This window comes from Hemitrygon akajei, chromosome 15, assembly GCF_048418815.1.
Source record: "Hemitrygon akajei chromosome 15, sHemAka1.3, whole genome shotgun sequence".
Taxonomy (NCBI): domain Eukaryota; kingdom Metazoa; phylum Chordata; class Chondrichthyes; order Myliobatiformes; family Dasyatidae; genus Hemitrygon; species Hemitrygon akajei.
This window is the reverse complement of record NC_133138.1, coordinates 53,577,044-53,599,780: the sequence shown is the minus strand read 5'-3', so window position 1 is coordinate 53,599,780 and position 22,737 is coordinate 53,577,044. Positions and strand designations below refer to the sequence as shown.

Below are 22,737 nucleotides of genomic sequence, written 5' to 3'. Positions count from 1 at the left end.
TATGATTGCACTTGCCCCTGGGAAACGCTGTCTCATTCTGCCCTGCAGAGCTGATGTATGGTTGGAATGACAATAAAGTTTTTGAATCTTGAATCTTGAGTGCACACAATATACAGAATAAGAAAGATGCTCCTGTACCGCACCTAGGAATTGGTAGTTTTGGGCATTGCTGAGTCATGGCTGAAAGAAGATCATAGTTGGGAGCTTAACATCCAAGGATACATATTGTATCGGTAGAGTAGGCAGGTAGACAGAGGGGGTGGGGTGTCTCTGTTGGCAAAAAATGAAGTCAAATTTTAAGAAAGAGGTGACATAGAAATGAAAGATCTAGAATCCCTATGGGTAGAGTTAAGAAACTGCAAGAATTAAAAGATCTTGTGACTTACTGTATATACAGGCCTCCAAGCAGTAGTCAGCACATGGACTACAAACTACAATAGGAGACAGAAAAGACATGAAAAAAGGACAATGTTGTAGTAGTCATGGGGGATTTCAATATGCAGGTAGATTGGGAAAATCAGGTTAGAGAGGGAATTTGCAGCATGCCTACAAAATTGCTTTTTAGAAACAAGAGAAAATCTGCAGAAGCTGGAAATCCAAGCAACACACAAAATGCTGGAGGAACTCAGCAGGTCAGGCAGCATCTATGGACAAGAGTACAGTCAACATTTCAGACCGAGGCCCTTCATCAGGATCTTAGAGCAGGTTGTGTTTGAGCTCACTAGGGAATGGCAGTTATGGAATGGGCATTATACAATGGCTCAGATTTTATAAGGGAGTTAAGATAAAGAAACACTTGGGAGGCAATGATCATAATATAATAGGACTCACTCTGCAGTTTGAGAAAGAGAAATTAAAATTGGATGCATCAGTATTACAGTGGAGTAAAAGGAATTACAGAGGCATGAGACAGGAGCTGGACAAATTTGATTCAAAGGGGACATAGCAGCAATTTCGACAGAACAGCAATGGCTGAAATTTCTGGGAGCAATTCTGAAGGCACTGGAAAGCTACTTCCCAAAGAAAAAGAAGTATTCTGAAGGGAGTATGAGACAACCATGGGTGACAAAGGAAGGATAAAAGGAAAAGAAAGGGCATATAATACATCAACAATATATCAGAAGTTAGAGGATTGGGAAGCTTTTAAAAACCAACAGAAGGCAAATAAAAAGCCTTAATGTGAGAAAAGATGAAATATGAAGATAAGCTAGCCAATCATATAAAAGAGGATACCAGAAGTTTTCTCAGTGTATAAAGTGTAAAAGATAGACAGGAGTAGATCTCTGGAAAATGATGCTGGAGAGGTAGTAATGGGGAAACAAAGAAATGCTGGATTCCCTTAATAAGTATTTCGCATCTGTCTTCACTGTGGAAGACACTAGCAGAATGCCAGAAGTATGAGTGTCAGGGGGCAGTAGTGAGCGTGGTTGTTACTACTAAAGAGAATGTGCTTGGGAAACTGAAAGGTCTGAAGGTAGATAAGTTGCTTGCACCAGATGGACTACATCCTCAGGTTCTGAAAGTGGTAGCTGAAGAGATTGTGGAGGGATTAGTGAAGATTCTGGAATGATTGCAGATGACTGGAAAATTGCAAATGTCACTCCACTCTTAAAGAGGTAAGAGAGGAGAAGAAAGGAAATTATTGGCCAGTTAACCTGACTTCAATGGTCAGGAAGATGTTGAAGTCCATAATTAAGAATGAGGTTTCAGGATACTTGGAGGCATATGTCAATATAGGCCAAAGTCAGTATGGTGAAATTATGCTTGATAAATCTATTGACATTCTTTGGGAAATATCAAAGAAATTGACAAAAGGGAGCTAGTGGATGCTGTTTATTTGGATTTTCAGAAAGGCCTTGAAAAGCTGTTGCACATGAGGCCACTCAACAAGATTAGCTGACTGGCAGGAGGCAAATAATGAGAATAAAGGGGGCCTTTTCTGGTTGGCTGCCAGTGACTAATGGTGATCATCAGGGTTCAGTACTGGAACCGCTTCCTTTCACGTTACAAGTCGATGACTTGGATGACAGATTTGATGGCTTTGCAGCCAAGTTTGCATCTAGTACAAAGGTAGGTGGGGTGATGGAAACAGTGTCTGTAGAAGGATTTGTACAGATTGGGAGAATGATTAAAGCAGCAGCAGATGGTATATAGTGTAGGAAAGTGCACTTTGGCAGAAGGAACAAAGGCATAGACCATTTTCTGAATGGGGAGAAAATTCAAAAATCAGAGGTGCAAAGGGACTTGGGAGGCCTTGTGCAGGCCTTGTGCAGGACTTCCTAAAGGTTATCTTGCAGGTTGAGTCAGTTGGTAGGAAGGCAAGTACAATGTTATTCATTTCAAGAAGACTATAATACAAAAGCAAGAATGTAATGCTGAGGCTTTATAAGGCATTTGGAGTACTTTGAGCAGTTTTGGACCCATATCTTAGAAAAGGTGTGCTGGCATTGGTGAGGGTCCAGAGGCAGTTATTGAGAATAATTCCAGAAATGACAGGGTTATCGCATGAAGAGCTTTTGAAAACCTGGCCAGCAGGAGCCATCTCTGCTCTTCAAGACTGCTTTGAGCACACTGACTGGCACATGTTCAGGGAGGCTGCAACCGATGGCGACTCTACCAACTTAGAGGAGTACACAGCATCAGTGACCAGCTACATCAGCAAGTGCATCAACAACGTCACTGTGTCCAAGACCATCACTACATGCACTAACCAGAAGCCATGGATGACAGCGGAGGTGCGTGCACTGCTGAGGACCCGCGACTCCGCCTTCAGAGCAGGCGACAAGGCAACCTTAAAAACAGCGAGGGCCAAACTGTCCCGGGCCATCAGAGGGGCAAAGCGTGCACATGCCCAGCGAATCCACAGCCACTTCCAGGATAGCGGCGACATGCGGTGCATGTGGCAGGGCATCCAGGACATCACCTGACTGTGCGGGTGATGCCTCCCTCCCAGATGCGCTGAATAACTTCTATGATCGTTTTGAGGCAGAAAATGACATGAGGGCGAGCAAGTCCGCCCCACCTCCAGATGACCAGGTGCTCTGTCTCACCATGGCCGATGTGAGGAGAACCTTGTGCAGGGTCAACCCATGGAAGGCTGCTGGACCAGACAATATTCCTGGCAGAGAGCTTAGAGGATGTGCAGACCAGATAGCAGATGTTCTTACTGACATCTTCAACATCTCCCTGAGCAGCACTGTCATTCCAACGTGCTTTAAGGCTGGCACCATCATCCCTGTACCAAAGAAGTCTTCAGTGTCCTGCCTCAATGACTACTGCCCCGTTGCACTCACATCCATCATCATGAAGTGTTTTGAGAGGCTCGTCATGAGGCACATCAAGACCCCTCTGCCCCCCTCACTAGACCCTCCGTAGTTTGCGTACCATCCCAACCATTCAACAGACAACACCAATGCCATCACCCTCCACCTACCCCTAACCCACCTGGACAAAAAAAGGCACGTACGTTCGAATGCTGTTCATAGACTTCAGCTCAGCTTCCAACACAATCATTCCTCAGAAACTGATTGGAAAGCAGAGCCTACTGGGCCTGAGCACCTCCCTCTGCAAATGGATAATAGATTCCTGACTGGGAGACCACAGTCAGTCCGACACCATCTCCAGCACCATCACACTGAGCACGGGGGCCCCCCAGGGCTGTGTGCTCAGTCCACTGCTGTTCACTCTGTTGATCCACGACTGTGTTGCAACACACAGCTCAAACCACATCATAAAGTTCACTGATGACACGACCGTGGTGGGTCTCATCAGCAAGAACAATGAGTCAGCATACAGAGAAGAGGTGCAGCAGCTAACAGACTGGTGCAGAGCCAACAACCTGTCTCTGAATGTGTACAAAACAAAAGAGATGGCTGTTGACTTCAGGAGGGCATGAAGCGACCACTCTCTGCTGAACATCGATGGCTCCTTGGTTGAGATTGTAATGAGCACCAAATTTCATGGTGTTCACCTAGTGGAGAATCTCACCTGGTCCCTCAACACCAGCTCCATAGCAAAGAAAGCCCAGCAGCATCTCTACTTTCTGTGAAGGCTGAGGAAATTCCATTTTCCACCACCCATCCTTATCACATTCTACAGGGGTTGTATTGAGAGCACCCTGAGCAGCTGCATCACTGCCTGGTTCGGAAATTGCACCATCTCGGATCGCAAGACCCTGCAGCAGATAGTGAGGTCAGCTGAGAAGATCATCGGGGTCTCTCTTCCCACCATTACATTTACACTACACACTGCATTCACAAAGCAAACAGCATTATGAAGGACCCCATGCACCCCTCATACAAACTCTTCTCCCTCCTGCCATCTGGGAAAAGGCCCCGAAGTATTTGGGGTCTCACGACCAGACTATGTAACAGTTTCTTCCCCCAAGCCATCAGACTCCTCAATACCCAGAGTTTGGACTGACACCAACTTACTGCCCTCTATTGTGCCTATTGTCTTGTTTATTATTTATTGTAATGCCTGCACTGTTTTGTGCACTTTATGCAGTCCTGGGTAGGTCTGTAGTCTAGTGTAGTTTTTTCTGTGTTGTTTTTACATAGCTCAGTGTAGTTTTTGTATTGTTTCATGCAGCACCATGGTTCTGAAAAACATTGTCTATTTTTTACTGTGTACTGTACCAGCAGTTATGGTGGAAATTACAATAAAATTGTGACTTGACTTGGTGGCTCTGGGCATGTAATCGCTGGAGTTTTGATGAATGAGGGAGGAATCTTATTGACACCCATTGACTATTGGAAGGCCTAGATAGAGTGGATGTGGGGATGAGGTCTCCTATAGTGGGGAAGTCCCGGACCAAAGGGCACAGCCTCAGAATAGGGGGCATGCATTTAAAACAGAAAAACAGAAAAAAAATTGAAAGAAAAAGAAAAAATTTATTTAGCCAGATGGTGGTGAATCTGTGGAATTCATTGCCACAGATGACTGTGTAGGCCGTCATTGTGTATATTTAAGGCGGAGAATGATATGTTCTTGATTAATAAGGGTGTCAGAGGTTACGGGGAGGATGCTGGAGAATGGGGTTAAGGGGGATAAGAAATCAACCATGATGAAACAGTAGAGCAGACTTCATGGGCCAAATGGCTTAATTCTACCCTATGCCTTCTGATCTTATCAGCAGGTTAATATGATTGAGAAGTCTGCTAGTTACTAAATCAGTGTGGGGAACAAGGACCAAAGTAAAGTGGCTGTTTTCTCTCTCAATAATGATTGGACCAAATTCCTTCAACACCTCTCAACACTTTAATCATTAAAATAGCAATTTATTACCACTCGCTGTTTTGAGTCTCAGTCTAATCTAAATGCATTTTCTTGGTGACCCTTTCATCCACTGATTTTGATTTTGATAACAATCTCATTACTTGGCAGTCATGGTGTACACAATATATTTCCACATCAAAGATAACCACCATAAACCACCATAAAATTGCCATATGATTTGGACAATGTTGATAACAGAGTCCAGAAAGCCCACTGAACAGAAATTCCAGGTCGGCACGTGCTCAGAAATGTCCTTGTTTTTTCTCTATTTCAACAAGAGTGTTCATATTACGGACATAGCTGATACATTACCAGGTGGACAAAATTGGACTCTGCTCCTGGTTAGTCTGGTAGTCATACTTGCAGAAACCATCCTATATTTATAGAAGGAGTACAATGACTTTGCTCTACCATGGAGGTATTTTGAGCTTGTGTGTCACAGCAAGGAATAAATATCTAAGCAATGCTTTCTTCTTGTTGACTAGAAGCTGAAGATTTGCATGATCTTAATCTCTGATATTTAAATGGTCTACTGTTATGGTCTAGCAGCCTTTCATTTAACAAGCATTATATCACTTTTGGAATTCTTGAAAGCTATTTCTTTGATTACTAAATGAGTCAGTGTGAATAATTGATAACATTAATACCCAGAAGACTCAGATCTAACCACATTGAGCAGATTCTTATCCCTTTACTTCTTTACACTGCCTAGTTTCTTGATACCGGGTAAACCGATGCAACAGCATCCAATCCTACAGCAGTCCCTAACCTAAATAATTCACAAGGTTTCAATTTAATCACGCCAGTGAAGCGATCTTTCATTATGGCCATGTTTAGTTAATGTGATTATTTAACATTTCAACAAACCACTCCTGCTCAGAAAAGGGGACTAATAATAAAATCAACAGCTCCACTAATAAAACCAAGGATGTCATAGGCTTATCAACTTACGATCTTCAAAGATTTATATATGTGAACCTCCAAGTCTCTTTTTGCCTGTATCTTTTTTGAAGCTTTACTGTCTTATTTCTACCAACTTGCTCCATTCTTTCTACCAAAATACACTGCATTACAATTACCTGAATTAAATTTCATCATGGTGTACTGTGCATTAATAATTCAACACTGATTTATACATGAATACATCTCAGTTCTAACTTCTATCAAGCTTGCTAATTTGCTAGTGTAGCTTGGTATTTTATATGCATGTAATATCACTTTCACTCTCAGTAGGTACAAACATTATGAAGGAGAGACAAAGGGTCATGGTGAAGTGCAGGCAAATCTCTCCAAAAATAAACAATGTTTAAAACATTTTCAGGTTGTTAACATTAGAGATTGGACTGAGCAAGTATAGAAAAACTAAAAAATAAGATCAGAGAGAAGACTCAAAGTTAGTGGCTAGGTAAATGTCAAATGAAAATAAACTTTGATAAATTATTGAAGATATCAAGAAAAGAGCATTTGACAAGTAGACTGCTGCAAGCTTAAAACTTCCTTCCACAACAATATTTTATCTGACATTACTGGATTGTCAGTAAGTGTCTATGTCAATCACAAAAATGAACAGTGCAGAACAAAGTATTTTGTCTTTAAAGTGAATGGTTTTAAGCTCAGCAAATGCAGAAGATTTGACAATAATCTAATTTATTTTACTGAATTGAATCATTTACTTGGAAATGGCAAGTAACTTATTTGCTCCTGGTAAAGTTTGCCTAACATAATCTCAGCATAATGTCAATTGTATTATGATTTGCCTCAAGAACAAACCCTTGGGGGTTCCTTCCCCTTTGAAATGGATAGACCCAATTTAAGACATGTCTAGTGACATATTCATAGTATTATCATATTATTGATATCAGGAATTATATAACTCACCCAAACTTGTGCTTTTAGATCAAAAGATATTGTATGCACTTTGAACAAAATGTCACTTATTTCTCCACTGTGCAAGAGAACATGACCATTAAAATTCAATATCTATGTGAGGGGTAATCAGTTCAGCAACAGGACCAGGAAAATGGAGGACCAGGGTCCCAAAGGATCGTGACTGCATTACTGTAGTTGAAGAATGAGGATCTTGGCATTATGTTGGATGGGGAAGAAGGATAGAAGCATGGGATTTAAATTGGTGGAATCGTAATCCAACAGTGCCCAATTAAAGACAGCTCCCCCAGGTGACCTTTGGTGATTAATCTTGGGACAAGATGGACTGGCTATCATCCAAGTATTACACATGATTTGAAGTTATTTGATGCATGTCCGACACCAAAATTGGATTTAAAGACACTGTGTAAATGACCTGGGAGCATTGCAGATCAGAGGAACAAATCACAAGTACCTGGTATCCTGACAGTGATGGCACAGCAAGAAAGCCTTAGTAATGCCAGCCTTCATCAGTCATGGCACTGAGCAAAGAAGTTAGGATGTTATATTGCAGTTATACAAGATATTGGAGAGTTCACACTCTGAATATTGTGTTTTGTTTTGGCCACACTTCTATAGGGAAGATGCCATCAAACTGGAAAGAGTGCACAGGAGAATTACAAGGATGTTGACCGGACTTCAGAGACTCAACAACAGAGGGAGGTTGAGCAGGTTGGGATTTTCTCCTACGCTAACTAATGAGGAGTAATACTATAGAGATGCATAAAATCCTGAGCGCCTAACTAGAGTGAATACACTTAATCTTTTTATAGGATTGGGAAATGAAGAACTAGAGGGCATACACTTAAGGTGAGAAAGGGAAGATTTACTAAAAACCTGAGGGGCAACTTTCTATTAACATGGAGTTGGTGTATATATTAAATGAACTGCTAGACAAAGTGGTTCAGGCAGATACATTAACTTTTAAAAGAGAGTTGGGCAGGAACATGAATAGAAAAGGGTGACAGGGATATGAGCCAAACACAAGCAAATGGGACTAGTCTGGATGGAAATCTTGGTTGGCATGGACTAGTTAAACCAAAACATGTGCTTCTGTACTGTATGACTCTATGACTTGGAAGCTGTTGTATCACACTTCAATGCACAAAAATGAATGCAATATGCATTTTTAAATATGCAATGCTGATATGAACAGCACCCTGTGATCAATTTATAAAATTCTGGATCAGTTCATAAATCAGGACATCAGGGTACAGTGCAGAACCACTCATGAGAGCAAAGTTAATTGTTAATTGTCCTTTTATGTACATTAACAGAATTCTGCAGAAGGGAAAACCAAAATGCAAGCAAGACTGAAAATCTGAAAATGCAGGAGATACTCAACAGGTCAGACAGCAACTATACAGAAAGGAAAATAATTAATGTTTCAGGTCAGGTCTCTCATCAAAACTATAATCAGAATTATTTTGAGCATAAAACTGCATTGACTGCAACCACTGTACGATAAAAACAATCACAACAACAGCGGTCTCTGATGGTGCGATAGGCCACAACAAACACAATTTTCCACTTGAAATACCCAACAAGTAAGGCCAACAACTATGAGGAACAACAGAAAGAATTAACATTTCCAGTTAATTGTAAGACCATATGATATAGAAGCAGAATTATGCCATTTGGCCCATTGAGTCTGCTCCACCATTTCATCATGGCTGATCCAATTTTCCTCTCAGCCTCAATCTCCTGCCTTGTATCTCTTCCTGCCCTGACCAATCAAGGATCTATCAATCTCTACCTTAAATATACATAAAGATTTGGCCTCCACAGCTGCCTGTGGTAAAGAATTCCACAGATTCACCATTCTCTGCTAAAGAAACTCTTCCCCATCTCTGTTCTAAAAGGACACCCCTCTATTCTGAGACTGTGTCCTCTGATCTTAGAATGTTCTACCATAGGAAACATCCTCTCCACATCCACTCTATCAAGGCCTTTCACCATTCAATTGGTTTCAATAAGGCCATCCTTCATTCTTCTGAATCCCAGTCAATACAGGCCCAGAACTATCAAACACTCTTCATATGGTAAGCCATTCAATCCTGGAATCATTTTCATAAACCTCCTTTGAACCCTCTCCAGTTTCAGCACATCCTTTCTAAGGGGCCCAAACCTGCTCAGAATACTCCAATTGAGTCCTCACCAGTGCTTTATCAAGTTTCAACATTACATCCTTGCTTCTATATTCTAGTCCTCTTGAAATGAATGTTAACACCACAATTGCCTTCAATGCAGCTAGAATTCTAAGAAACTGATTACCTCCAGCTTGTTCCGTCTGTATTTCAAATCTCAGATATTTAAATAATCTGTGGAGATTTTCTCATGTTGGTAATATACACTAAGCAGGACCAGTCCTGATGTTATGGGCGTTTAAGACCAATTTATATTTACTTAATAGGTAGATTTCAGAAAAAGATTTAAATTAATAACTGAACATGTTGCATCAGGGATTAAAATGAACATTTTTACAATGCAACTTAATTGATATGGCATTTGAATTACATCGTAAGTCATTGTATCCAATTACTACTAGGGTACTGCAGCTCAATTTTGCATCTCATTTAGATTTTTCTGTTCCAGCTTAGGCCGTAGTATTGTCTGCTTACACCCAGACAAAAAGCTCCATAGGTTAATCATGGGTTAGATGGAGATCTGATGCATGATGGTTCACCCTCTGATGTTTAGTATGTCTTCAGCTTCCACATCTGTGCAATGTAATGCAGATGTCAGAAATGGGCTGAGAAGTGGTGGCTCCTAATGGGGCTGTTGTTCACTGGTCTTTGTTTAAAAAGTTGAAATTTTTGTTTGTTCTTCTTTATTTCACTTAAATTTGTGTTCTTGATTGACATGGTGGTTAATGCATTTTAATAAAACTTTTTAACCAATTTTTTTTAGAAATTTATGCACTCCAATGTCTGCATATTATTGGGACCAAATATGGGTGGTAAGTCAGATCTAAAGAAATCTGAATTCATTGGGACTCTGAAAAAATACTGAATGTGTTCACTCTGTGCAAGGATTAGGCTTTTGTTACCTGTTAGTTTTTCAAGATGTGGGCTTCATTGGTGGGACCAACAGATGGATATGCCTGACTGCCCTTGTGAGGGTGAGTCACCCTCTGAAGGGCACTTATCTAAAATTAGAGAATGTGTTAAGTACTTCACCAACTCCTGATCTGTGGCTTGTTAATGGTGGGCAGGTTTTTAGATGTGAGTTACTCACCACAGTGTACCCACATTTCACCTGCTCATGAAGCAAGAGAGTTTCGTGCAGTTGGCTCAGCTAAGATTCTATTACTAATATTCAACCAAAATGTCCCATCTATAGTTGCCCTTACTGTGGAATTATATCCTTGTCATATCAAAAGGACAGAACGTACTCTATTTGATTGATCTGCATAGATTAAAGCTGCTTGAGGGAACGGAGGAGGTTCTGAAGAATGCTCCTGGGAATGAAAGATTTAAACATATGAGGACTGTTAAAATTTGCTTGGCTTATAGTCACTGGAGTTTAGAAGAAGACGATGGGATCTCACTGAAACCTACAAATATTGAAAGGCCTAGATAGAGTAGAAATGAAGGTGATATTTCCTATTGTGTGGGTGTCTACGACCAGAGGGAACAGCCTCAGAACAGAAGGACATCACTTTATAAAACAGAAATGAGGAGGAATTTATTTAGCAGGAGGGGTGGTGAATCTGTGGAATTTACTGCCACAGACAGCCTTGGAGGCCAAAACATTGGGTATGTTTAGTTAGAGGTTGATAGGTTCTTGATTAGTAAGCATATAAGGTTACAGGGTGGGGGTGAAGGCTGGAGAATAGGGCTGAGAAGGATGGGACAATGGGCTGAATGGCCTAATTCTGCTCATATGTCTCACGGTCTAGAATTGATCTCCTTGCAATTACAGAACAAATAACATGCTAAAAGATGTACTGTGATGTTACATTAATAAAACTAGAAGCATTCCATAAAATGTTAATGTGGCTTATTCAGAATACAATTTCTTTTAGAATCTATTTTGCCAGGAATTAGATTGGCAAGTTTGAGTTTTGGTACTTTTTAAGGTGAAATACTGCAGGTCATTGACCCACTTCAAAATAAGCAGTGGAGTATGGAATTTCAACAAATGAAAAATTAATAACCGACCCTGTGTCCTGTAGGATTAGATTTTTCATGTTATATTCTGTTTTACGTGAACAGTAAATGTTTAATGGACCCCACAACTAATGAAATAGAATATAATGATTGTATATTGTAGCACGTCACACACATTTTTTCCAGATGTACAATTTTTCGAAAGGCTCAGTATTCTGATGGAATACTTATTTGACACGCTCTTCTAACTTCTGTTAGAATAATGGACAGAGTGAATACCAGTGATGGCAGGACCTTACTGAAAGTTCCAACAACAAGAGGCAAGCAAAAATTGCCAACCCTGGAAATACATAGCTGACATATTTGGTACTCAGGTATGAAGTCCAACATACTGGATTAAATGATGCAACCTGCTGTGCCATTAGTGATTCATTAATGATCCACTAAGGAACATGATGGCTTTACTACAGGTACTATTAAGTCCATGGATATTATCCTGGAAACATTTGGATATTGCTTCTCAGATTCTGGATAACACATAATGTTCTATAACAGACAATGCCTTTTGGGCACTTGTGAGCCTTGCAAGATCTTTACTTAATAAGATATTCCTGAATAGGTTCCATGCCTTGGAGAGCAGTGCTGAGAACCCACACTAAGTATAAAATGTTTAAACATTGAGATAATTTTCTCTCAGGTCTCAAACACTCACATTCATTCAATAGCAGCCACCCACACCCTTCCAACCACACACACACTCCAAATTAACTTCCCCACATTCCTTTCTCATGAGAATTTTGTTGGCCAGAAAGAACTACAGTGTACAACTCACAGAATCTACTTCCATTGATGAATGGTCAACACGGTCTACCACAAATCTAGCACCGGTACATCTCCACTCTAAACAATCTGCTGTCTGATGCCTTCACTCCACTGATCAGATGCCTCACTCTTGCCCCACACTGGTCAAACATTTTCGGCTCTCACACTATAAAATCTCATCTAATCTTATAAGAAGGAGCCTATGTACTGCTTGGTAAAGACTCTACGAGACAGAAAATGGTGATTAACAGTTGCACCAAAAAGGGAGCAACTGTATTAACAGAAACTGCACAAAGAGCACTTTAGATGATTTTATTGCATTGACTTTGATGAAGTTCTAACCCTAAACAGCTGAGAGCTTAAGTATCTAGAAGCAGCACATATTAGAATGATTAAAAGCAAATTTTCAGGTTAATAAGGCCATAAAAAAGCAAATCAAACACTGGGGTTATTTTTTATTAATATAGGAGAGGCTTGGAAAAAAGAAATTGCTCAATTTAACTATATTTAACCAAATTTACCATTAAAACAGCCTTAAGACTGCAGGGAAAAGTAGCAGTGATTAATTATAGAGCAAGTTATAACATTTTTCATAGCATTATTCGGACACCAAAGGCAATAAAAAGAAAGCTGCAGACCATTGAAGGGTTCCACTGAAGAGAGTCAGGTTAGTATTTTGTACATTTGGATTTTCAGAGTTTTTGTTAAGCTTACATGCCATGAATTATAGGACATAATTGTCGACAATTCATTAACAGGTAAAGAACTGATAAGATAAAATCCCAAAGGAAATTATTGTTGCAAGATTGCTTAGTCAGAATTATATATTTTAAAGTACAAAATATAAGCTTTGAGGTACAAAAATGTGCATTAAGAATTAATAGGGCAAAATACAGATGTGCAATATAACCATATGCTTATATACTCGAGGAGAGTTGTAGAGTTTTATAGTCACAGGGAGAAAGGATCTCCTGTGGCATTCTGTGGTGCACTTCAGTGGAATCAGTCTCGTACTAAAGGTGCTCCTCTGTTTGTCCAGTATGTCATGAAGGGAGTGAGAAGGATTGTCCATAATGCTCCACAGCTTCTGCAGCTTCCTTCTCTCAGAAACAGCTACCAGGGAATCCAGTTCCACCCCCAGAACAGAACCAGTCTTCCTGGCAAGCTTATCAATCTTATTGGCATCAGTTGCTCTCACCCTGATGGCCCAGCAGACTACAATGTAGAATACAATACTAGCCACCACTGAGTCGTAGAACATCTGCAGCATAGGAATACAGACCTTGAATGGCCTGAGCCTCCTCAGGAAGTACAGTTGACTCTGTCTCTTCTTGTACAGAGCTCCTGTATTTTCAGTACAGTCCAGTTTATTGCCCAGGTGGGTTCCCAGGTATTTCTTGTCCCGGACAACTTCCACACCCAGTCCCTTGATGGAGACGGAATGCAAGGTTTATACATCTTGCTGAAGTCCACCACCAACTTATTTGTCTTACTAATGTTGAGCTGCATGTGATTCAGCCACACCACTCAAACAAGTTTTCCATCACTCTTCTGTACTTAGCCTCTTGACCCCAACTGATACAGCCCACAGCTGCCAAATCATCTGAAAACTTCTGCAGGTGGCAGGACTCCAAGTTGTATCTGAATTCTGAGGTGTAGACGGTGAATAGGGGGGACAGGACAGTTCCCTGTGCTGCCAACTGCAGTATCTGATACACAGCTCTGCAATCTCACACACTGTGGCCATCTGGACAGGTAGTCTGTAATCCTGGACACTAGTGCAGCATCCACCCGCATTTCCGTGAGCTTACTCCCTAGTAAAGTAGTAAAGTAGGTGTTAAAAGCACTGGAGAAATCAAAGAACATGATTCTCACAGTGCTGCCTGGCTCATCCAGATGGGTGTAAGCCTGTTGAAGAAGGATAATGGTGTCCTTGACTCCAATGTGTGGTTGGTAAGCAAACTGCAGGCAATCCAGTGATGGATTTACAATGGTCCAGAGGTATATCAGGACCAGTCTTTCTAATGATTTTATAACATGTGAGGTCAGTGTCACTGGTCTGTTGTCACAGGGCTACATTGTAATCTCCTTAACTGTGATGGTTTTATACGAAGCCCAATCAAGAGTGGAATTATGAAAGAATCTATGCTAGAAATGTCATATGTCACAATATATTTATTTAGAGATACAGTGTGGAATAAGCCCTTCCAGTCCTTAAAACTGTGCTGCCAACAATCCCCGATTTAACCCTAGCCTAATCACATGACAATTTACAATGACCAATTAACTTACTAACTGTTTTTGGACAATTGAAGGAAACCAGAGCACCACATGGTTCCAGGGAAGATGTAGAAGCTGCTGACAGAGCAGGCTGGGATTGAACTTCAAGTCCAACGTCCCAAGGTGAAATAGCGCTGCACTACCATGGCAGCCCATTAGTCATCGAGTTCAGAGTTAAATACTATCCCAGATACCAAGACAACTCTTTTGATCTTTACAATTTTATTCACTTAATGCACCATTTTCCAGTTATATACTGTAATCGCCGAACAGGCATGTTGTGGTCAAGGCTATGTCCCCTCTCAATACCTTGTACCACTATTCAACATTATCCTTTTATACTGGAATTTTATTTAGTGCTTAAAACTATATTGTAAGATCAGGTGCACCACCGGTGGAGCTGCTGTCTCACAGTTCCACTGACTTGGGTTTGTTTTCACCTCCATGGTTATGAAGAGTTTGCTCCAAATGATGTGGTTTTCTCCTGCATCCCACAGACCGGTGGATTCATAGGCAAACTGACCACTCTAAGTTTATCCCAGTGTGTATATCATTTGGTAAAATCTGGTGGATTTGTTTAGAATGTGGGCAGAATAAAATACAGTTATTGAAGGGTGTGTAAATGGGTTCTTAATATTCAGCACAGTCTTGCTGGGCCAAAGGGATTTTTTCATGCTATTTGACTCCAGTAATGACTTTTGCCTATACAAAACAATCATAATGTTTGTTGTACATGGACAATGGAAATCTGATCTACATCCTTCTATTTCACATGCTTGAAGGAGTTGCTGTGTACCTCTAAAATTAATTTTAGATTTTTGGTTGCCAATTATTTCTAGAAGCAGCTTATTCAACAATCTGGTTATAAGTCGACATTGTGTTTGCAAACAAAATCATGAAAGCAGAAGGTTTAAGGCAGTCTTAGACAAACTAGTCTGTTTTGATGTTTTTCCTATGCAGAGATACATTTAAAATAGCAAATGGTCAAGATGATTTTTTAAATATTTTCATTGATTGCATAGTTATCTATCAAAAAATCAGGGAACAGCAGATGAAATAATAGTAACACAGATAAAATCAGTGATAAAAACTATTTCCCAAGGGTGCTCGACTTGCAAAATAGTCACTCTTCACAATTTTCTAAAGTCAATAAAATCCAAGATGATTGTACTTTAAAGATAATATACAATTTCATAGGTAATGTATGTACTGTCAGATGAAATTCAAGATACTCTGCTGCAAAATGATGATGAACATAGTACGTTAAATTGTCAACGGAGCTAAAGGATTTTTCAACAATGGGGAATCAAGGAACAGAGGGCATAGCCTCAGAATAGAGGGACATCCATTTAGAACAGAGATGAGGAGTAATTTCTTTAGCCAGTGGGTAGTCAATCTGAGGAATTCATTGCCACAAATAGTTGTGGAGGCCACGTTGTTGGGCATGCTTAAAGAGGAGGTTAATAGTTTCTTGATTAATCAGGACATCAAAGGTTACTGGGAAAAGGCAGGAGAATGGGGTTGAGAAGGAAAATAAGTCAGCGATAATGGAATGATAGAACAGATTCAATGGGCTGAATTGCCTAATTCTGGTCTATGTCTTATGGTCTTATCATCTTAAAGATATTAACATGAAGAATGCCTCTCCAGTCACACTTGGATCTTTAGCACACAATTACACATTGATTATATTCAATTTTTTGAATCAAATTGCAGGCTTCTAGCACAATTATCACGTGCTTTTGCGGAGTGGTCAGACAACTGAAATTCCTTCATTTGTCAAGTGGTATGTGAGTAATTTGTTGTACTAAGTTCATTGTAACCCACAAGAATGATGAGAATGCAATTAAAACACAAATTTTAATCAGGCATTTGATACATGGGTAATGATGTGAAAACATGGATGATGTTTGTTCCCATTCAATGCTTATTGGGATCTCCTCTGGTAAAATTTATCATGGAAGTTCAATTAATAGACAATGTTGTACAGCATGTGGAAGAAAACAGATTCTGTTAGTATGTGCTATTTACAGTGGGGGAGGGGGTAGATCAATAACTTGCTACTTTATTGAAGAGCCTTTTGCAGCAAAGGTGGATGACCCAGACTAATAAGCAGAAGAATGGACACTTGTGAATTGATATTTTTACTTTTTTTTTTGTTTTTACCTTTATTGATCCACAGGGCTGTGGGATGATCAAGAACAAGAGGGAAGGTTTTGAATTCAGATGAATTATCAGAGAAGAAGAGAGGAGAAGGGGATGAAGGCATCTTGCCAAAGTAGTTCATTCCTCAGAGAGCCATGTTCTATTCCCATTCTCTCAGCAAAGCAATGCAAGGGTTGCCAAGTCAATGTTGACAAGAAGTGATCACCTATTTGTAGATGGATCCAGCATCACTGCAGTAGCAGTCTGTTCATGGTTGGCAATGTTTTCTGACCAGCTAGTTGACAGCAATCACTGCCTAACTGGCAGAAAGAAGAGCCAAGATGGCAGATGACTGAGCTTTCAAAGCCACAAGACATTATGAAACTTCTACTTAAGTTGCCGTACTTATTGAAGTAAATTTATTATCAAAGTGCATTTCATATATGTTACCATATAATACTTGAGATTCATTTTCTTGCAGGAAAAAGATAAATGCAATAGAGCTTTATGGAAAAACTGTACATAAGCAAACACTGAGAAACAGCAGTGTGCAAAAGAAGTCAGGCAATGCAAATTAAAATACTGAGAACATGAGTTCTAAAGGGTCCTCAACAGTGTGTCGGTAGGCTGTCGAATCAATGCAGAGTAGTGGTGAATTAAGTTATCCACGGCAATTCAGGTGGTTATAATGGTTGTAGAGTGATAACTATTCCTGAACTGGTGGCGTGGGAATTAAGGATTCTGTATGTCCTGCCTGATGTTAGTAGCAAGAAGAGGGATGGTCTGAATGGTGAAGTGGGTGGGGTCTTTGATGATGGATGTTGCTTTCTTGCGTTAGTATTCCAAGTCATGTAGTCAGTGGTGAAGAGGGCTTCATCTGTGATGGACTGGGCTGTATCCACTATTTTCTTGAGCCTTTTCCTTTCCTGCACATCAGTGTTTCCATACCAGGCTGCGGAGCAGTTAGGATACTTTCCACATAGAAGCTTGTCTAAGATTGGGGTAATATGCTGAACCTATGCAAACTATGAAGAAAACAGAGACATTGTTGCACCTTAATTGTGATGACACTTATGCACTGGTTCCAGAACATATCCTCTAATATGTTGACAGCAAGGAATTTAAACCCACTGGCACTCTCCACCATTCCCCTAATGAAGACTGGCTCCTGGACTTCTGGTCTCTTCTTCCTGTAATCAACAATTAACTCTTAGATTTAGCTGATGTAGAGTGAGAGATTGTTGAAGTGACATGACTCAACCAGATTTCCAATCTTCCTCCTATATGCCTATCTCTAACTTGGCCAACAGAGGTGACATATCAAACAAATATGCCATTGAGGCTGTATATGGCCACACAATCATAAGAATAGTGTTGGGGGCTAAGCACAAGGGGTAGGTATTACACTAAATCTGCACCAGTGTGGCAAACTGGTATGCAGCTTAATTCTCCAGAAAGCTGGCATGAACTAACTTTCTCTCTTGCCCAGCAGCTGCCCACTTTTGCCATAGGTTTTCCCATTTCAAAGCTAGCGGCACTTCTGCATTATCCCCCATGCTCTGCAAGGTGCCAGGATCACTTTGAGCTGAGCCTGTGGATGGGAGTAACAGTACGGTTTCGTCATCTTCCTTACACCAGTGATTCACATGGGGAGAGCTTGAACAAGTCGAGTCTCTAGTGAATCTGAACTGATGAGTGTCGGACGATTGCTAAATGATATAAATAGCACAATACGCTATGAAGTACGTGAGAGAAGGTCTAATGGGGTTACTGCAAAATAGCACATGTGCACTGGGATTTTCAGTCGTTCACTATGACGCTGTGCCGTTCATGGCTTAATCCTTTCAGCCAAATTAATGAGCCTTTGAAAAAGGTGGGTCTTTTCAAAGTCTGCTAACAGGCTTGTCCAGCAAAAGGAAAGAATATTGAAAACTAGATGTAATTGCTGCCATGGTTCAATAGCTGTAGGAGTATGAGATCTCTAAAATTTACATTTGTGGCCACTTTATTAGGTACACCTGCTCATTAATGCAACTATCTAATCAGCCAATCATATGGCAGCAACTTAATAAATAAAAGCACATAGACGTGGTCAAGAGGTTCAGTTGCTGTTCAGACCAAGTATCAGAATGGACTGAAATGTGATCTTTGATCATGGATTGTTGGTGCCAGACAGGGTGGTTTGAATATCTCAGAAACTGCTGATCTCCTGGGATTTTCTTGTACTTCAGTCTTTGGAGTTCACAGAGAACACTGCAAAAAGCATAAAAATTTTCCAGTAAGCAGCAGTTCTGTGGCGGGAGTGTCTTGTCAATGAGATAGGTCAGAGGAGAATGGCCAGTATGGTCAAGCTGACTGGAAAGCAACAGTAACTCAAATAACTACACATTATAACAGTGGTGTGCAGAACAGCATCTCTGAATGTACAACACATCAAACCTTGAAGTGGCAGCAGAAGACCGCACCAGCTTCCACCCCTGTACTTAATAGAGTGGCCTCTGAATGTATGTGCATTTTGAAGCAGCCAGTAACCATGCAAGCAAAGCTATACTTTTACTGGCAGACAGAATTATTAATCATTTCCACACAAAATTTTTGGGATCATGGTCACATCAGTGGCATACGACACTTGGCACTGATCATTACATATGAATTAGAAGCAGGAATGTGTTACTTGGTTCCCTAACTATGACCATTATTCAAAAGGTCTAACTATAAAATCAGCTCCACATTTCCACATAACCTAGTCAATCTTTCTTCCCTGTACTTATCAAAACTGTATTATAAAATGCTTTCACTAATCCTCAGGAAGAGAAATCCAAAAATTCACTATCTTCAGAGTGTAGTTAGGACTTGAAGCTGGACTTGGTGTGGACCATGCTAACTGGCTGCTACAGGAAGGCGCTGGCGTTAATACATGAAAGCAATGGCAGCATATCAGAAGACCCGGTCGGATATTGATAATGTAAAATGCTGCATGCCTGTTTCCTCAGTGAATTGACTAGACAGTCCGTGAAGGAACTGCTGGGCCTCAAGCCACAGGTTTGCCTGTTGCAACAATCCAAGAGAGAAGTCACTGGAGGAGAGAAGTCACTGGAGGTGGTTAGTCATGGCATCTGTGCTGATTTGGGTGTTGGCCCCTCCTGTTGGTGCTGCCCTCCTGTGTTTGCTGGATAGAAGACAAGCTGGGTTGTGTGCATTTGTCTGCTGACTGCTGAGAACCACTTGTTCTTACCAATAACACCCATGCACCATCAATGTACAGGATATGTCACTCAGGGACTTGGGCTTTATATACATTTTAGTGTGACTGTATGTTTGGTCGCTATCTTATATGTGCTATGTGTGCCTTGTGCTGTGTATGATTGTTGGTACTGTGTTTTGCATCTTGGTTCCAGTGAAACTTTGTTTCATTTGCTGTATTGATAGGTATTCATGTATGGCTGAATGATAATTAAACTTGAACTTGAACTTTAACTTAAAAAAAAACACTTAATTTAGCCTTAAGTGAGTGAACCCTTATTTTTTTGGAAACAATGACCCCAATTCTAGAATTTCTAATTCCCTATAAGAGGTATTAACTTCACCACATAGAATCATGCAGTACAGACAAAAGGTTCTTTAGCCCAACAGGTTCATGTTTTCCAGTACCATATATCCAATTTTAGCCCATATATCTTTTAAACCGGTCGAATCCATGTCCCTGACTGAAGTACCTTTTAAATATTGTTTATGGACCTGCCTCGACCACTACCCATACTGACTACTCTCTAGGATAAGTTGCCCTTCAGGTTCCTATTACATTTCTCCCCTCTTATCTTAAACCTTTGACCTCTAGTTCCTGATTTCCTTAACTCTGGAAAAAGACTGTGCTTTCTCACTATCAGCATTCCACCTTGTCAAGATGTTTTAGGATCTTTTGTGTTCAATCAAGGTCCCTCTTGCTTTTTTTAAATGACAATGTAAGCAAAACTAAATTGTCTAACTTTCCTCAAAACAACCTGTCCTTTCTAGTTATTAAGCTGGTAAATCTTTTCTGAAACAGCTTCCAATGCATTACAAACCATTTTAAATAAGAACATCAATACAGAATACAATGAGGTCTTACCAAAGTACAACCTCTCTATTTTTGCGTAAAAATTCTACTCACAATAACTGGCAACATTTGCTAAACTTTTCCAATTAGTTGTTGTCCCTATACACTTTTCTTTTGCAACCTGTGCACAAAAGAATGCTGAAATGTGCCTGCGTCTCAGTACTCTGCAATCCTTCAGCATTTAGATGATTTGTGTTGCCATGACAGACAATTCCACATCTCTCTTCACTATATTCCATTTGCCCACTCTCTCAGTCATCTATATCTTTTAGTGGCTTCTTTATTATCTCTTCACAATTTACTTTCTCATAACCTTTGTGTCATCAGCAGATTTAACAACTACACCTTCATTCATGCCATTTATCTAAAATCTGGGAATTTGAGGCCATACAATCAATCCCATTGGAATACTACAAATCACAACTTACAAACCAGGAAAAAAGACCCAGTTACGTCCAAACTATGTGTCCTGCTGATCGGCCAATCTTTTTTTGTGCATTAACTTAATTTTGACATGCCAACTGTTCAAATACCATCTGGAAGTCTAAGGTCAATATATTCACTAATAACCATTTATCCACAGAATGTGTTACTTCTTTAAAGAACTCAAATAAATTGGCCATGTATGACCTCCCTTTCATAAAACCATGATGACTTTCCCTTACTACTTTGAACGTTCCTAGGTATAATTCTAAAATCTGTTCAATAATTTTTTCTAACATGCTTCCCTATGACAAATGTTAAGTGAACTGATTAATCTGCTGCTTTCCGCCTCCCTCCCTTTTTTTAATAGAAGAGCTATAGCTGTATTTGCTAGTTTTTTAATTCAACGGAACCTCCACAAATGTAGGATATTTTAGATAATTAATACATCAACATTCTCACTTAGTATTTGTTTTATGTCTGAAAGATAAACTTCTTCAGGACTCATAAGATTATTCAGCTCAGATTTCCCAAACTCCAACAACCTTCTTGTTGAATGTAATTTTCCTGAATTCCTCCCTCCCTTTCAATTCTCTATTTAGAGCTGTCTCTGGGATGTTGTTACTTGCCTTCTCTGTACTGAAGTTTGATCTTTGTTGCAATTTCATCAGAGTGACTTGTTATTTTGGCCTTGATGATTTTCAATGACTGCACAGCAATGAACCATGGATTCTCCACAGACTTAGTACATTTTTTATGAATTGTATGATTTCTGGTCAAGAATGTATATTGAGTTTTCTGAAGAGTTATATAAACCTGGCAATGAAAACTCTCCATTTCTAGCATTACATCCTAAATGCAAAAGAAGTGATATGAAATTACATAGTATATTTAAAGTATCTTGTCTAGTGGTAGACATATTTACTTGGATATTCAAATTGTTAATCTACAGGATTCCAAATCTATATCTTCATTTTAGAAATCACAATTACATCTTTGTTCCTTTTAACAGTTACCTAAAGCATTAGAGAAAATAGCTGAAAGACCAATAAAAATAAAATTGCACACCAAGGTACATAAGACTATAAAGCTGCATTATAAATACTGTGTTCACAAGTTAACTTTTTTTTATTCTTGCAGAAGTACACAACTGTATTATGAAGTTAAATGTTGCAAGTTTATTCCCCATGAATACTTCTCACAAATTATTCTACATCAATCATTAGCAATGTAAACCACATATTTCTTAATGTTTTAAGTCAATTTGCAATAACCTACTCAAAGGACAGTATCTAATCTCTGCAAAATTTGAAATGATAGATAAATGCTCATATCATCAAATGTAATGCTAGAAAATTGTTGGAGAAGAATTCAATACTTTCAATTTATAATACAAAAAGCACATCTGTTAAGACACCTTGTTCATTTACTGGAACGTCAAATTTACTGTGCCTTGCTTACGATTTCATTGCATGGAACTCAATTATCACCTTGATTTATACACGTAGAATTGCTACTCTGATGTTGGAATAATATAGTGAACAAGCACCACATCTCCATATCTGACTGTATATGACTATATAATCCCATATAGTGTCCACTGCATATGCATGGTTTTCAAAATTACGTAAATTAGTTGCTCTGTAGTTGTCGAGA

The 22,737-nt window shown here is 39.7% G+C and overlaps 1 protein-coding gene across 2 annotated transcripts in view; it reads right to left on the bottom strand.

The window, feature by feature from the left end:
• LOC140739358 (glutamate receptor ionotropic, delta-2-like) overlaps positions 1 to 22,737 on the bottom strand; it is a 506,376-nt gene that overhangs the window by 350,702 nt on the left and 132,937 nt on the right. The window lies entirely within an intron of this gene.